Genomic DNA, 6,136 nt, shown 5'->3' with positions numbered 1-6,136 from the left:
AAGATTGCCCCCTATGTTAGATAGCTTTTGCTAGTTGATGATGCAATAAGAAACAATCCCCAAATCTCAATGGCTTACAGGAACAAAGTTAATTTTTTGCGTATGGTTCATATCATCTGTGGGTCATTTGTGGCTCAGCTCTATGTATCTTCATTCTGGGGTTCAAACTGAAAAAGCAATCCCAACCAAAGACATGTTATTCCAGTGGTAGAGAGACATGTGATGTTCTTAAAGTTTTTGCTTGGATGTGGCATATGTCACTTCTGTTCCCATTCTTTTTTTTAATTTATTTTTATTTTTAAAAGATTTTATTAATTTATTTAATTGACGGAGAGAGAGAGAGAGAGAGAGAGACAGAGACAGAGACAGAGACAGAGACAGCAAGAGAGGGAACACAAGCAGGGGTGTGGGAGAGGGAGAAGCAGACTTCTGGCTGAGCAGGGAGCCCAATGCGGGACTCAATCCTGGGACTCTGGGATCATGTCCTGAGCCGAAGGCAGACACTTAACCAATTGAGCCACCCAGGCACCCCACTTCTGTTCCCATTCGCCAAAGGAGTCATATCCTCAAGTCCAGTGTCAATGGGGCAGAAAGTATATTTCTTGCACAGGAGGATGGGCACCAGGGAAAGGCCCCAGAGGGATAGGTTGGGAGAGGAGGCTGTGGAGATGCTAATATCCCGCACCCTCCTGGCTTGGTCTGAGGTCCAGGCTGCCCCGGGATTTGGGGTCCCAGATCTTATTTGGATGGACCGGTGAGGTTTCACCCAGTGCAATTAGGAATGATGCTGCTACTTTACAGGTGTGCTCATTCTACACAATCATGTGTCTCCGGGACAGTGTCCACGGACTTCTTCCTCTGCCAGCCCCGATCCTGGCCTTCCTCTTGGGGGTCCTCAGTGGACATGGCTTCAGCTTTTTGTCTCTCTGTTTCCTTCCTTTCTGCCTCCCTGGTGGAGGCAGGAGAGGCCTGTAAACACTCCCCCTGGCTCCTCGATGGAACTGCTATAACAATTAAAATCCTCTTATAAAAAATGTCCTTTAACCTCTCAGTTCAGAATGTAAATTTAGATTTTGCATATTGGATTTTCTTAAAGTGGAACACACACACTAGCTTTCTTTTTAGCAAGTGTCTGACTTTTTCACAAGAGATACTCATGGAAGTTATCTGTTTTACTAGTATCGTTCTTAGTATGGTCAACTTTCTATCAGCCTGAGTCTCAGAAAGGTTAAACTCTTGCCCTGGACACATGGTATGTCATGCCCAGAATCACATTATTGCCCAGCTCTGGGCATGCCCAGAGTGACATCCTCATGAAACCCATCTATACTTGATGTGCAGAGATCACTTGGGGTGTGGGGGGACCCGCTGCATTAACTTGGGTCCAGGAGATGTCAGGGATGTGAGTGGCACAAGTTTGGCCCTTGGGGACCTCAGTATCTCTCTGAGGACACAGAAGCATACACACACACACGCACACACACACACACGCACACACACACACACTCACACTCAGTATGTATATACTCTGCATACAGACTTTTTAAGAACTAGACAAAATGGATCACACCATGGTCCAGAAAGGACACAGGGATAAGATTCTTAAGGTTTGCGTTCAAATCTCAGTTCTGCTCCTAACTGTCTCAGAGGCTTTGGATAAATTCCTTTTTTTTTTTTTTAAGATCTGTGATTCAGTTTCCTCCACTGTCAAAGGTGGATTTGGACCCAATCCATCTGAGAGTCCTTTCAGAAGATTAGAGTGGGCAGAGGTTAGCACACTGGCACAAATCCCACAAGATATTGATACCTGTATCAGTCCCAGCTCTTTTTTAGTTTGGGGAAAGAGGCTGATAGAAACTTAAACTGGCTTAAGCAACGTGGAGGTTATTGACTACTGACGAGTCCAAGGGATTCTTCAGGTGCAGTGTGATCCAGAAGTTCAGACCACATTATCAAAGATCTGTCTTCTCTCAGATCTTCTTGTCTTTTTCTAGGCTGGTTTCTTTCTCAGGCATGCTTTCTACTCATGGTGACAAAATGGCTGCCAGTAGCACTGGGCCCATCTCCTAATGGTTCAACAAAGGGAGTATCTGCTTCCCAATAGTGACAGTAAAATTCTCAAGACTCAGTGTCATTGGCCCAGCTTAGGTCACATGCCCACTTATGCACCAGTCACTATAGCTGGGGGCAGAGGGAGGATTTCAGGCCCATGGCTATCCCTGGGGCCAGGGAATGGTCTCTGCCCCTGCAGAACCACATGGACTCATCGTGGGAGACAAATGCAGGCTCCCAAAGAAATTTGAGGTACGGTTTCAAAAAAGAGAGATTCTGGGCAGATAAATGCCATAGATGTCCACCGAAGTCCCTGAGGTCAGGGGCAGTAGCAGCGGGCAGGGTGAGGGCAGAATAGGCAAGGCTCTTCAGTCCTAAGTCATGCCTGGAACTTTGGAGACAGCTAGGATAAAGCCCAAGGCTGGGGTTGAGGAGTGCCTCACATGTCGGGGGCATGAGGAGGAGAGCTTGGAGACAGCAAAAGAACATGGAGGCTGTCCAGGGCAAAGGGAAAGAGTGCCCCATTTTTACCATCAGCATCCTTATTTCTTTGAAAGCATGATTGGTGCATCGTGGACAAGGCCGGGCTCTAAAGATCCACACCTGGGTTAACATCCAACTTGACGTCTTCCCAGCTGTGACCCTGAGCCAATCAATCCCTGACTCTTGAGGACTGCGTGAGAAAATGTAAGTGCTGGCCCCACCCTGGCTCTTAGAAGCTGCTCAGGTGAGACTCGTTTGTCCTCTGGCCCTAGACCTTGCGTGCAGAATTCCTCTTGGGTTCTCAGTTGGTTTGGCTGCTGTGTTCTCCTCTCTAGTATTCGATGGAGGGCAGGACCACATCACATTCATGCTTGTTACCAGCCTTGCCTCTGTGCCTGGCTCCTGGTCTCGGCCCACGAATGGCTGTGGGATAGAGTAACGAGGAGCGTCTGATTGGGTGATCCTCCACGTGTGGAACCTGAATGCAGCTGGGCCCCCTTCAGCCTCTGCTCTACCCCTCTACTTGTGCTGTAGCATGCATCACATCTATATCCCATTCCCGGAGTACGGCTGAGCAACGTGGATTTTCCTGCCGTGTACACAGGAAGACGGGGTGCAGATGACATCACACACCACACCCAAAACTAATCATACCACCCACAGGGCTTCTCTCTTCTCCTCCAGACATCTCTCTTCCCTCCCTCTCCAATTCTCAGTTTCTTAAAAAAACACACGCACAAAATTCAAACCCTTATTTTGTATGCAGGCAGCAGAAGAAAAGCCTGATCGGACACAGGTCACCTGGCCTCATTCAACCTGCTTCACCCCCTTGTTTGCACTGTGAGTGCAAACCACAGGCTTTGGTGTCCGTGTGTGCCCAACAGTCTCTCAAGCTGTCCCCCATGTTGATTCCCTGAGGCTCAGAGGGGACGTGACTTGCCTCATGTCACCCAGCCCTTATGCGGGCTCCGTTTTGGGGGGGGGTTTAGGTTTGGCTCCATCCCATGCCCATTTGCCCCTGTGGGGAGGAGATGTGAGAGGGGGCAGGATTGCTCCTGGCTGACTCCTCTCATGCACCTTGGGGTGATACACACACGGAATTTAGATATGGCTCTGAGAGGCCGTTCATTCATTCCTGACCATATCGACCACAGAATTGAGTGCTACAAGTAAGAAGGAGTTTAGCTATTATTCTCCTACTGATTTGATTTAATGTTTAGTTTATTCCTGTCCCTGCCCCCTCCTCTCCTCATCAGTTTGACATTTGCATACGGTTTCCCTGCAGTTCTGTTGAACACACGGTTTTTCTGCTAACTCCCTGCTTTGGCTTGAATGGTTTTATTCTGGGGAGTTTGGAGCCCCCTGAGGCATCTTCTTGCCTCTCACTACCCTGAACTTTTTCTTTCCATCTGCTGTGGGGAGGGGCACATAAAGAGCCAGATTTCTCTAGTTCTTGCCCCTTTGTGAGCCTCCAAGATTCCCGCTGCCTAGTAGCCTTCGAGTGTTTTGAGTGTCCTGCGTGGGTGGGAGAGCGGTGGCTAAGTGTGCTCATAAATAAGTCTGCCCCCCACCCCCCAGCTCACTGGGTGACTTCTGCCTCTCCCACCAGGCACCTCTGCCAACACCTCGAAACCCTCAGGGTGATAGAGCTGCCCAGCGATGAGGTGGCATGTTCTGTCCCTTCTGAGCCTGGGTGCTGCCTTTTGCTAGAGGACTCCCACAGCAGGGCTGCTCATGCCTCGGGGTTTATGGAATACCTGGTTGTCTTCATTTACTGTCTCCCAGAAGCAGACCTCAAGATAAGGATTCAGTAGAGGTGAGAGGGGTATCGGGGAGTGGGGGGGATGTGGGACAGAGAAGGATACCCCCATGGGGAGTTGACCTCACTTCCACCCCAGTTTTTCCAGGTTGCCCAACATGCCTGATGGCAGGGGTGAGTACCCTAGGGTTGAGGGAGGATCACGTGGTGATCCCTCCTCCCCACTAGAAGGCTGTTGAGCCAAGAAAGGCCCAGTCGGGTGGTCTTCAGCAGAAATCTGCAGATTTCTGAGTTCTAACTCGTGTACCTGGACTCCTCTGTCCAGCTGGTCTGAGTTAGAACCAGTGGCGTGGGGGTGCAGGGAGGCACTGGATGCGCCAGGGGAGGCCGACACATAGGCAAATGCGTCAGCAATAGGATGACTAAAAGTGATAAGCAGAGGCTGAATGATCACCTACTGAGGGATGCCATCAGCAGAAGGAGCTAGAATGCATTAGACACCTCCTGTGTATCAGCCCTGGATATACGGGGCTAGAATGCAACCTTCTTAAAGCCTGGGGCCCATGTCTTATTTCCCTTTTTATTCTCAATGCTTAGCATTGTGCTTGGCTTCTGGTCGGAAAACCTGGAATAACAGAAAAAATAGCTACCCTTCTCCTACTAGATACCAAGTACCTTACATTCATTGTAGTGAATTCTTATGACAATCACTCATGGTAGGTACTATTATTCCCATTTTACAGATGAGGAAACTGAGGCTCGGTGGGGTTAAATGACTTTCCCAGGGTCAGACATCTAAGTTGCGATGTCAGGATTTGCACTCAGGTCTGTCTGCCTTTTAAGTGCCTGATTTTTGCCCTCCTTCGCGGCGTGTTCCTGCACCGGGAGGGAAGTCAGTCAGACTTCCACAGATGTCCTTGGAAGGTCCTCCAACTTCTGAGGTTCTGTCTTGTTAGCTGCCATCGCCCTCGGCTCCTCACCAACCACAAAGAAAAGGAAAAGTCCTTTCCTCCCCCTCAGGTGGCTTGTGGCGGATTACTTAGCGCTTGACACGGCGTGTCTCTGTGTCACTGTTCCCGGGCGGAATTAAATCAGGACAGGAAAATATTAATTTGGAGTTGGGGATGGAGGCCGCTCCTTTCCAATTACTCTCCACCCCGTCAGGCTTATCCTGGCGCAAACAAGGAAGGAGGCTGGATTAATTGCTTTGGACTCTGCCCCACTCCAGTCCCAATTACTGGGCCGGCTTGGCTCTCAGCATTATGAAGCGCACTGCTGTGCGGGAAATTGTGTGAAATTTTAACGGATTTTCAGGCGCAATAATGGAGCACAGGATTCGGGGCCAGCATTCGCCGGGTGGCTGGGCCCTCTGTGCCTCGGCTGAGGTTAAGCTGTTTGGGGTTTCTTTGTGTATTCAAGGATCATCTGGTTAACCCCAAAGCCCAGGGCCACCAGAACGGTTCAGACCCTAACCCTGCAGAGGCAGGGTGGGCTCCTGGAGGACAAGGAAGCCCACTGCCTTGATAATAGCATCACTTTCTGAGCCTCCACACGTGGCAGGTGCTTACCCACAACATCTGTAAGCCTACTCCTTTAAAGTTCTTTTTTTTCCTCTTCATCTTATAAAGGAGGAAAAGGGGGTGCAGAGAGGTTAAGTAATTTGCACAAGGTTTACCTTGTGAGTTAGTGGCGAAGTCAACATCTGAACCCAGGTCTGTCTCCAAAGCTACCCTGTTATCTGGCACCTCTGTGTCTCCTCCCTTGTCTTCTATCCCTTCTTCCTCAGGATGCATTAAACATGTGTCTCTCCCACCACCCTGGAGCTTGTAGGGGTCAGGGTGC

This window comes from Callorhinus ursinus, unplaced genomic scaffold (genome assembly GCF_003265705.2).
Source record: "Callorhinus ursinus isolate GAN/ISIS: 27379988/994484 unplaced genomic scaffold, GSC_fseal_2.0 scaffold34, whole genome shotgun sequence".
NCBI lineage: Eukaryota > Metazoa > Chordata > Mammalia > Carnivora > Otariidae > Callorhinus > Callorhinus ursinus.
Note: the sequence above shows the minus strand (reverse complement) of the source record.